Here is an 11,744-nt window from a genome sequence, read left to right on the forward strand (position 1 = left end):
CAGATATAAAAAAAAAACACAGAATTAAAACTTAAATTCAAACCAAGTAATAAAAACAAACAGCAAAATATAGCTCCCACGTGCCTGGCCATAACCTTACAATTTATTACCCTCCCTCCCCCTCTTCTTCATCATCTTCTCCCTGGGCTTCGTCTTTCGTCCTCCTTCCTTCTCGTTACGGCTCTCCTCTATTTGGCCCATTCTCTCTTTCCCTTATCCCCCAATTCCTCGTCCGACTCCATGAAGAGTTTCTCCTCCATCCCTTTTGTTATTTCGTCCTCCTCCGTTCTCCCTGTACTCCTATGCCCCTCCAGTCTCCTTTCCATTCTCCCTTCTCTCTCCTCCCTCTCCCCATCCCTCCTTTCCACTGACTTGTCCTCATGAATCTTTACTCCTATGTCGTTCCCTGTCCTTCTCCTCGCCTCCAGGATCCGCCATTTCTCCTCCTCATCCCTCAACTTCACCAAAATCGTAAGCCATTCACCCCTCTGTCCCTTACCACCACCTTCACCCTCAGCCCTTCCGTGAAGAGCTCCTTCACCTTCTCCCAACTAGACTCCTTGCTTCCCCATTTCGCCTTCTCGACCCTCAGAATCACATTCCTCTTTCTTAGCTCGTCCTCATTCTTTTCGCTCTCGCCTGCCCACCATTTCTTCTTCCCTGCCCCGCTCTCCTCACTCTCCTCCCTCTTTCTTTTACCTCCACTTCGTTCTAAGCTTTCCACCTTTCTCTCCAATCTCCTTATTTTTTCCTCCATCTCCTCCATCCTCTCATCCTTCCTTCTATCGTCCTCTTTCCTCTCCTTCAGTAGCTTCCTTACTTTCTCCTCCGCGATCCTGTTCACCGCCTCTGTAATTTTTCTCCCCTCACTCTCCATCCTGGGTGATCTGTAACATGAGCTTTAATTACTCCCCTCTCCTTTACTCAGCCTTCCTCTCCCGCTCCTCCCTCTCCTCCTTTTCCCCTTCCCTCTTCATCTCTTCCCTCCTCTAACTCCTCTAACTCCCCTTTTCCTCCCATTCTTTCCCCCTCTAGTTCTATCATCCAATCCTCTCCGCCTCCTTCCTCATCCAATACCCATCCCACCGCTTCTTGCCAACTACCATCTCCTAATTCCCAACTCCTACATTCCTCCCACACATGCTCCCACGTTTCCTCCCTATGTCCACATAACCTACATTTATTTTTCTCCTCCGTTTCCCAGTATCTGCTCTCTCTCATTTCATTTCCTAATCTATGTCTCACCACCCTGTTCCATCTACTCTCTCCCCATCCTTTCTTCAAATATCCCGGTATACCCTCTCCTTTTACTAGCCTGTACCATTTATTATAATCTGCTCCCTCGATCCTTTCCCATCTCTCTCTCCTTTGTTTTTCCTTGTCCCCTCCGAATAATTTGTGAAACTATCCGTCCCCGTCTTCTCTCAGCCTTCCTAGATCCTTCAATTCAATTCCTCTGTCTTCAAAGAACTTTCCTCTTTCTCTCTCCCAGCTTGAACTAACTTTCCCTTCTTTCTCCTTTCTCTTCAGCTCCTCCCAACATAGTCTTGCCAATTCACTTCCTCTACCCTCCTCCAGTTTTCTCTCAAATCTCCATGCCCTCATCCCTGCTCTCCCTCTCAACTTATCTCTTTGCAACTCCTCCCTAACGAGATACCACGGCGTTCTCCCATCCACTCCCAATACCCATCTGATATACCTTTCTTCCAACCTTTCCATTCCTTCCCTTTCTTTCCATCCCCATATTTCCGCTCCATATCCCATTACCGTCCACACCAGTCTATCAAACAGCCATAATCTTTTTCCCCAGTCTCTCCCAAATCTCCTCTTCCCTATCCCCCAGATCCTCCCCATCACTGCCGCTGCCTTCTTGATCCTTTCCCTTACCTGGGCTTCCTGTCCTCCATTCCTTTGAAACATGTATCCTAGATATCGAAATTCCTTCACCTCTCCTAATTCTTTTCCTTCCCATCTCCATCTTCTCTTACTGTCCCTTCCCCCTCCTTTCCTAAATCTCATTATTTTTGTCTTTCCCACGTTCAGTTCCAACCTCTTCCTGCTTAAATACCCTTCCAGTCTTTCCAACATGCTCCTCATTTGGTCCTCGTCCTTTGCCATTAGCACTACATCATCCGCGTAGGCCAAAGTATACACCCTCTTACCTCCTAGCATCACTCCTCCCCATTTAACTCTGCCCATTTCCTGTTCCATATCCGCCAATAACACGTTAAATAATAGCGGGCTCAATGGGCACCCCTGCCTTACCCCTCTTCCCGTCCAGAACTCTTCTCCTATTCCGTCTCCTACCCTTACCCTGCTTCTCGTCTCCCTTAGAATCTCCTCCGTTCTCCTCACCAACCCTTCCCTTATTCCCCTTTCTCTCAGGCAATGTTATTATATATTTGACAGGCAAATCAAAAAAACTTCGAATCGATATCGAAATGATAAAATATCGATGTCTTAATAGAAAATACATAATTTGCCTGTTTGCAGTCTGGCGCGATAAATGTATGTCACAAATATAATCTCTTCTTTAAAAAAATGTCATATAGCACAAACATCGAAATAAGCTTCAAATTTCGAGCATTATTTCGATATGATGTAATATCGATGATTTCGACGTCAATTAGACGTCGATTCGATGGGTCATTTCTCGCTGGGTATTGTTAGATTGCTATAACCTGTATCAAATAATGAGATAAAAGATACATTAAATAAATGAAAAAATACACTTCGAAAAATTTTAGTTATACTCAGAAGTGTACACAGTAAAAAATTTTGTGTATTTTTGTTAAAAAAGGTCCATGTAACATTTTTGTGTAAAATAATCAACACATTATACATGTGTAGATTTAACATATGTCTGCTGTGTTAATTGAACTTAACAAATTTAAAATGTAAAATTATTAAAATAATTAAAAAAAAATATGTTAAAGTAACACAATTTGTACGTATTCATTACAAGCACGTTGTCCGCAGATTGCTGTCAATTTGCTTAAAACTGCTCTGCTAAATTGCCTTCAATATTGAGGAAAGCGGCTTCCGATTTTGCCTATTGGATTGCCGACTTTTATTGCCACCAAAATGGTTGCCAACAGATTGTGGCAACTTTTATGGCAATAAGTATGCTACGAGCTTTCCGCTTGTTTGCGTAAGGTAATCGTTGTCTGCATAATGCTTTTAAGTTGCTCTAAACGAAATTACTGTTGTCCGGTGACAGCAATATGATGACAACTGAAGAGAAACTTATGCCAAACACTATTTCCTTTTTATGCCAAGGAATGCTTGGCTACCTGGGTAAATGTGTTAAAATTTACAGAAAAAGTAGAGTGTTGGTTTTACTCTATAACAGAAGTGGGAATAAAAATTTAAAATTTACAGAAAAAGAGTGTTCTTACAATCTTAACTTCAATATAAAAGTTATGTTAATTGTACACATAATTAACCTCAAATTACGATCAGAATTACATTTCCTTTCTGTTGAAATATTTTACATAGTATCGGTGTTACCATTTAATACATCCATATTTTATGTTAAATTAACACAAAAATTTGAGTGGACCGTTTGGGACATGTGATTAATTTCTATTCGTTAGATTATATAATTTTTACGTTATAATTATAAATATATGATATTATAATGCATTTCAGCAAATGCTAACTGTTCGAAAATTATCCGATTCCGATTCTCGAGCGGCCATTGCCTCGAGCCGACCAATCAGAGATCGGCTCGACCGGCTACTCGCGACTTGTCGATACATCGATCATCGCGGAAGATCGCAAGCTCACCTCGGGACCAGTGATGCCGCTGTGCAGACCGACCAGCATGCTACAGCGTGTGGAAGGGATGCGCCGGCAAGGCTGCGCAAGGCATAGCCACGCACACTAATGCCACGCTCCTCTGTCCGTGTACGCTCGGCGCAAAGAAGGACAGAACACGATCGTTGTCTCCTTCTCTCTTGTGCTATGACGTCGCTATGCCAGTGCCGGCTATGCCGGCACATATTTCAGATCTCGCGATTCTCCGAATCTCGAGTTGGCAAATCGATGGGCGACGTTATTTATTGTAAACTTAATCTTTTCTTATAAAATATCGAGATATATGTCAATCATTCTGTCGTTATTCACTGATATATGTATAATCAATTTCAATTGTGAATAATATGTAAATAAAATGTCTAAAAATATAAAAATTACCAAATGCAATGACATAAATCTTTATAAACATAAAAAGTTAAAAAAATTCTCCGTTTTTTTTTAATTTGCAGACCTTGAAATATTTGTTTTGATTAAAGTTGAACTTTGCAAATCTAACAATGTATAAAAATCCACTCTTGGCCAATATGCACGCTGTTTTTTTTTTAAATTTCTTACATAACAAACCAACATTAACTTTAACATGATAATATTATCTAAATGTAAATAATAAAATTAAATATTAATTCTGAATAAAAAATTATAGCTTGTAGCTTGTATTTTTACTTATTTACTTTATTTTGTATTTATATACAACGTGCATACTGTTGCTCAACGGAAACCGCGAGAAGGTGGTGGTCTTTTCCGTCAGGAAGGAAATGCAAGGAATTGTTAATTTATTATTTGTTATTAATATTTTGTTAGTAATTATATACAACCATTAGGTAGCAAATAGTACAAAATAATTTCAATATTGAAATCATTGTAATAATAAAAAATCAATTTTTTACATTTCCTTGTGTATGTGTGTTTTATTGCACATAAATTCTTAGCACTATTTCTTTGGCAGATTTCTTGTATGTTTTTATAAGCGTGCAAGATTTTCATAATATAACATTGAACATTTTCAATCTGCAAACGAGAGATGATATCATCCGCAGCATGTAGCTTTAAAATACTGTCTTTTGTAGCAGTCCAGCCTACGAATGGTCCACAATCATATAAAATGTTAAACAGTTTTCTCGAACGGTTAAACAAACGATATGCCCGTGCATCATTAATTTGTTAAGGTATTTCTCACATCCTAAATCTCATCCAAAAATAAATATATTTAAAATTTTGAAATCTTTTTTTAAAAAAATGCTGTATCAAAAAATTTTAAATGTTCCTAAAAAAATGTATAACAGACTTGGAAGAAAAAGTTTGTATATACAGACAAAGGCTATGAGGCACAGATTTGGAGATGGAGAGAGAGAGAAGAATGTGAAAGAATACAAAAGAAGTATATAAAGTGGACACGGTAGTGTCTCGCGCCAAGTATACGCGGAGCGAGACCGACCGTGACTCTTTTACGCGACGCGACGGGTTGCAAGTACTCAAGATGTTGAGATCTCGATAACGAGTGAACGGATCAAGTTCTAAGTAGGCTTGATTGATAGCTTGGGGTCGAATTAGGGGGGGGTTTCTCTTATAATATTTCCGCTATGTGCCCTACGAGCGGAGATATTGCGACGCAAAGTCCAAATGTGAAAATTTATTTTTAAGATACTTCTTCTTCTACGTCGACCGTCTCTCATGCCATGCCATGCCATCATTTCATTGGCTGGAATCGCGTCCTTTTCACTTTTTCGACACTGGCGGCGCTTTCGCCAGCGCGCTGTCACAGTCAGTTCAGTTAATACGTGTGTGTACTGCGCGCAGTGCAGATAGTGCGTTCAGTGCGCTGTCACTGTCAGTTCAGTTAACCTATCGAGAGACACGGTAGTGAGCCGGAGCGAGACCGACCGTGACTCTTTACGCGACGCGACGATTAATATTTTTTCTGATTCAAGGTAATTGTTTTATTTACATATAATTATCCTATTATTATACGACGCGAAGCGTGACCGCACCGTGACTCTTTTACGCGACTAAGTGCATGTGACAGGAATTGTAATAGTTTACGTTTACGTGAGTATTACTTCTGTAGTAACTTATACGAACGATATCATCGTAGTTACTATAAAATCTCCAGTTTATGCGGAGGAATTATCGTATCGTTCGTAAGTTACTACAGAATTAAGTAACGCTCGCGTAAACATAGTATAGGTTAGATTACCGATTTCTTACAAATTTAACATAAAACGCGATTTTACATAAAACGCGAGATTCATTTATGAGAGCTTTCCAGCAAGCGACACAAGTCGACACAGGTATCGTTTTGTCTTTGTTACTCCAAAATGCCAAAAAAGAAAGATAGAACGACGTTTGTGTCGGCTTGTGTCACTTGCTGGAAAGCTCCCTATGTATGTAAGTTTAACGTCTATATGAAATAATTTTCCTAAATGTATATACATATATATGTGTGTGATTTCTGCCCAGTGCTCTAAATGTTATGTGATTTTTGCCCAGTGTTTTATGCTTTGATATAGATAGAAGGAACGTGAAAAAGAGCAGGAAAAGGAAAGAACGTTAGCGGCGAAGCAGACAGAAAAGAACAAACAGAAGAGACAGATTCAAGCTTTGTCTTTTAATCTGGACGAAGCCGAAGATGTAGCTGAGATGTCTTCTGACGAAGACAATGCCGAAAAATGCCCTGCAGTCAGAAAATGTGCAATCTGATGGCCCCGCGATTAAGAAGATTAAGAAAAATCCAGATGTAGATACAAGTTTCTTGCCAGATAGGGAAAGGGAGGAGGAGGAAAATAAACTTAAGGAAGAATTGAGGCCAAGAATGGGCTAGAAAGCAGAACGCGTTGAAGGAAGAAGAAATTGAGATCACATTCAGTTATTGGGATGGATCTGGCCATCGTCGGAGTGTTATAATGAAGAAAGGTGAATGTCTTAGTGATTTATTAAAATACTCCAGTGTCACTTTTGGAGTAACATTGGCGTGATATATAATGTTCTACTGCATAAATTATTAAATTTTCACATACAGGTAATTCTATCTATCAGCTTCTTCAGAGATGTTTAGAAGTTTTGAGGCGTGAATTCAGCGAGCTTAAAACAGTAATGGCAGATCAGTTAATGTATGTCAAGGAGGATCTTTCTTATATTACCGCACCATTATACGTTTTACGATTTTATTGTAACTAAGGTAAAGATACTAAATGATAAAACTTATGAAGCAATATCACAATGTTGGCATGTTATTTTAATGTATGTAATATTGCGATTAGGCACGAGGAAAAAAGCGAACCTCTGTTCACATTTGACGTTTACGATGATATTCGTGTTATGCACGATGCTTCTGTCGAAACCGAGGAATCACATGCCGGAAAAATTTTACTTAGGTATTTATCATTAAAAGAATACTTTGTATAATTCTCTTTTATGTTATTTCTCATTAGATCATGATACGAGAGGAACAAACACATTTTTCCAGCGAGTAGATGGGAACTTTTTGATCCAACGAAAAGTTACGACAAGTATACAGTGTCGGATAAAAATAGGAAGAAAGACAAAATCTGATAAACTTAGATTCAACGAATTGTCTAATTTCGTTTAAAGGATTCAGATTCAAAGGACTGTAATTTAGTAGAGCTACATAATCGAGTAAATGAATTAAATATTATCACTTAACTAAATGAATTAAAATCACAGTCCTTAAAAATACAATGTAGCTATATATATATACGCGTATATATATATATATATATATATATATATATATATATATATATTACAATCTGTTGAACAATGAATCAATTGTACGATGAAACAAAGTTATTTATCTGGTTATTAATATTTACAGTCCTTTGAATCTGAATCTTTTAAACGAAATTGGACAATTCGTTGAATCTAAGTTTATCAGATTTTATCTTTCTTCCTATTTTTATCCGACACTGTATACTTGTCGTAACTTTTCGTTGGATCAAAAGGTTCCCATCTACTCGCTGGAAAAATGTGTTTGTTCCTCTGGTACCATGATCTAATGAGAAAAAATAAAAAAATAACATAAAAGAGAATTATACAAAGTATTCTTTTAATGATAAATACCTAAGTAAAACTTTTCCGGCATGTGATTCCTCGATTTCGACAGAAGCATCGTGCATAACACGAATATCATTGTGAACGTCAAATGTGAACAGAGGCCCGCTCTTTCCTCGTGCTTATAGATATCCATTAACAGGTGGTACTTATGATCGGCAGTCCAGACTCCGAAAAATCGCATTTTGCAAAGAATTATCTGAAGGAATACGGATACGTCAACAGAGACACTTTAGGCAGCTGGCAGAAGTGCATTGCCGCAGTCCAACAATATACTTGAATCAAGGAAAAAGTATAGTTATAGACAATACCAATCCCGATCCAGTTTCGAGAAAGAGATACAGGTAGCCAAGAAGCGCAATGTCTCGGTCAGATGTTTCGTTATGACGACAAGTATAGAACACGCGAAACATAATAATAAGGTAAGGAAATTAACATTAACCGTCATCGTGTGAAAGAATCGTATGAAGTGATGTATCCGAAAATTTGAATCAATTTATTATTATATTACAGTTTCGCGAGTTGACTGATCCAAGCCACATTCCAATCAACGAGATTATTATCAACTCCTACGTGTAAGTAGATTTTAGATATATAAATTTGAATGCATTTTTACTTAAAATTCCATATATTATTTTAACCATAGGTTTAACTTTTAGGCTTTTGTTATATTACTTAAAATTATTTTCAGGATATTGTAACACCCTAGGACATGAAAAACATTGAAGAGAACAAAAAGTCGGGTAAACGAAGACGCGGTGGTGGCAACGAAGATGACAACGCAGAACAGTCTATTGGAGTGAGAAAACGAATGAAAGTAAAGAGCAAAAGGAAGTGAGGATGATATTGAATTAGATTAATCATGTTTATTGTACATGTATCTTTTCATATTCATATTGAATAATCGTAATTAGCTAATTGTCATAAGTTCATTAATGTAGGGAGCAACATGAAAAGAAAAAAAACCGAGACCCTTAGCAATGTGCCTCTAAATTAATAAGCGTTTGTGTAATATAATGATACGATATTGATATGACATAATTAATGGAAATGCACCGGCCATTGCGTATCATAAGCCTGAATTCTGACCATCGATTTTTGCTAGCTCACGATAATTCCTAACCGATCACAGACCCGACAAATACGGCATTGGCATTGTGGCACAGGCTGTCAAGTTGAGACTACTCTATTTTGAATTTTGTGATATAGACCGAAGGAGGCGTGTGCAATGGTCATGTCGATGTTTATAACGACTCTCCTTGTCGCACCATTCGAAGAGGTGTTTTGCGAAGACCCGTTATTCCAAGAAATGTAATAAACTTTTGAACAGTGCCTTCAGAATTATAACACGACGGTCTACTAGAAGTATAAATGCTTTCTTACTGACAATAATCGATAGACGAACTAACATAAGGACGAAGAATCATACAAATATCAGAGCTTAACGGAGAATGTGTATGAGGAAATTTTTTATCATATTTTCTTTTTATTCTATTTCATAAGCCTTCCGCTATTGTTTTGGAACGAGCCTTTGCTTTTTCGCGAAACTTTTCTACGATATTTACGTTTTACGATTTTACTACCTTTTAGGTCTACTCTTACAATTTTACATCACGCGCGCGCGCGGTATATTCTCTATTTGTACTACATTTATTATAACGTACAATTACAATTGCGCGATACTTTACGCGAGTAATGTATTACATTAGGTAGAGAGAAGCGTATCTAGAACGAATTGGGACACGGAGCTTGCGTTACAAACTCGACTCGCTACATTTGCAGCCTCCGAGTCGTGAAACGGTTTCGCAACGACGGGAACGCCCTACGTGCGGTACGGATATCATTAGAAATCCTTAAAAAAAAAGAAGTATTAGCCTCTGTATTTATTGGGGTGTTCGCGGCGTTTCGTTTACCGGAATGCCTCTGTCTGTGATCGCTTTAATCTTATCGAAGTGTCCAAGCGCTTGCGGCGCCGGCGACTCGATATTAATAATCGGTAAGCTCGCGAGAGAGAGAACAAATAAAGACAATTTGCAAGATAAAAATAAAATAACGAAGACTAATTTAGCTTAATGTGCTCCGTGCGGGAGCTTGAACACTGCGCATAATCCTTAAAGATCTCACAGGTAGATACCATTTTAAAACGATCATCATGTACCTTGAAAGTATAGACTTTGTTATGTTAATGTAATGATGAACGTCTGTAATAAAAATGCGCAAAAAATCGCACTTGATCGCATTGTCAATAATACTCGAAAAAAAAAAAACAAAGTGGTAGTATTATACCTCGAAATAACACCCTGTACATACTGTTTATAAAATGCGTAATACTACAAAAAGGCGTGATATTCGTACAAAATTACCTTTTTTAAAATAGAGAAGAACACGATCGCATAGTGCAGACCAAACGCTTTGGACCAAACGCTATGGTACATGAGCATATTTACAGTTCGAAGACCAAGAGGCAGAGCCGCGGGGATACGACGACAAGAAGAAAGATGTCGTCAGCTAACTACCATTGGGGTAGACGAGGCAGAAGACCGAGACAGTAACATAATTATTTTTAAGCCGTATTTTTAAGCAGTAATATAACCCGTCAGTATTATATATTCGTACCTCTGACCATACACATATGAACACACACATACAAAGTGAATATGTGAATATGCTACGTTTCTTATACATACATGAAAACATAATTGCTAAATAAACATTTAATAAAACTATTATATTGTTGTTATTTACTTCATACTTACCAAATCAAGTTTTATTTAATATGTATAATCTATTGTAACTGTAAATAAATATATTATTTACTGTATAATTAAATGCTGGTACATTCAAGAAATTTGTAATTCTGACCTGGATTTATATCCTGTCTAAACTACACATGTATGTTTAAATTAATGTTTTACCTAGTTATTGCACCAATAATGTTTAAATAAATCGTAACTTTAGTTTTTAACGCAGGAAAAGAAAATTTAACGTTTAAGCGCTAACCAATGTTGATGCATTTTTCTGAAGAAATACTTACATATTGATTTTGTTGCATATTCGAAATCTAAAATCCGAGCATGCTAGAAGCACTTTCATTATCTTCAATGTGTCAGGTATTTTAAAAGAACACTAAATTTGTCTTTAAAAATAGGCAAAATTCAAGCAGCTGTAACTTTGTTAAAAATGAACAAAATTTAAATTTAAAAAAAGGATTTTAAAGCTTGAAATCTCTACTTTTGAAAGTTTTTATCGTGGATTGAATAAGAAATGAGCATTTTGACTTTGATTGCTCATAACTTCCTTAAAAATCATCGTATTGCAATTCAAAAAACAGATTCTTAAAGCTGAAACTTTGCTTTATTGAACGGTATAATTGCCAAATTTTTTAAAATAACAAATAGACATGATACAAATGGATGAAAATAATGTAAATTATTTTTAAATGCAGAGTACTTAAAAGTACAAAAAAACATAAAGAATAAATTTATTTTATTTGTATCATGTCTACATGTTATTTAAAAAAATCTATTTTCTTAGAAATAATAGTCTGTAACACCTTTAGCTTTACAATCTGTACATACTGTTTGTAAGATATATTCTTTATAAGACTAGTTAGAAGAGGATGCGTAACACTACAAAATGCATGATATCAGTACAAAATTACCTTTTTCAAAAAAGGTAAAAAAAAGGCGCCAAGTACACGCGTGGTTGTTACCTCGAAAAAAACCAAGTGGTAGTATCATTAATTTTAAATTAAAAAATAAATAAAATCTATTCTAACCTAGGTGGTAGTAGCTTTAATTTTTCTTAACAAAATTATTACATTACAAAATTGTTACTTTATTCAATCCAAGTGATAT

The 11,744-nt window shown here is 36.8% G+C and overlaps 1 long non-coding RNA gene and 1 pseudogene across 2 annotated transcripts; one reads left to right on the plus strand and one right to left on the minus strand.

The window, feature by feature from the left end:
- Positions 1 to 924: 924 nt before the first annotated feature.
- LOC139784854 (uncharacterized) lies at positions 925 to 3,828 on the minus strand (annotated as a pseudogene).
- Positions 3,829 to 5,224: 1,396 nt separating this feature from the next.
- Positions 5,225 to 10,613, plus strand: LOC139784846 (uncharacterized). 2 transcript variants are annotated; one of them, XR_011721700.1, is made up of 6 exons: positions 5,225 to 5,747; positions 6,307 to 6,729; positions 6,836 to 6,994; positions 8,030 to 8,309; positions 8,401 to 8,462; positions 8,579 to 10,613. It is a non-coding gene; the product is annotated as an uncharacterized lncRNA (long non-coding RNA). The 2 variants fall into 2 exon arrangements; XR_011721699.1 differs by having other exon boundaries at positions 6,327 to 6,729.
- Positions 10,614 to 11,744: the final 1,131 nt, after the last annotated feature.

This window comes from Temnothorax nylanderi, unplaced genomic scaffold (genome assembly GCF_030848795.1).
Source record: "Temnothorax nylanderi isolate EJ_2023f unplaced genomic scaffold, tnyl_v1.0 TNYL_tig0690_pilon, whole genome shotgun sequence".
Classification (NCBI taxonomy): domain Eukaryota; kingdom Metazoa; phylum Arthropoda; class Insecta; order Hymenoptera; family Formicidae; genus Temnothorax; species Temnothorax nylanderi.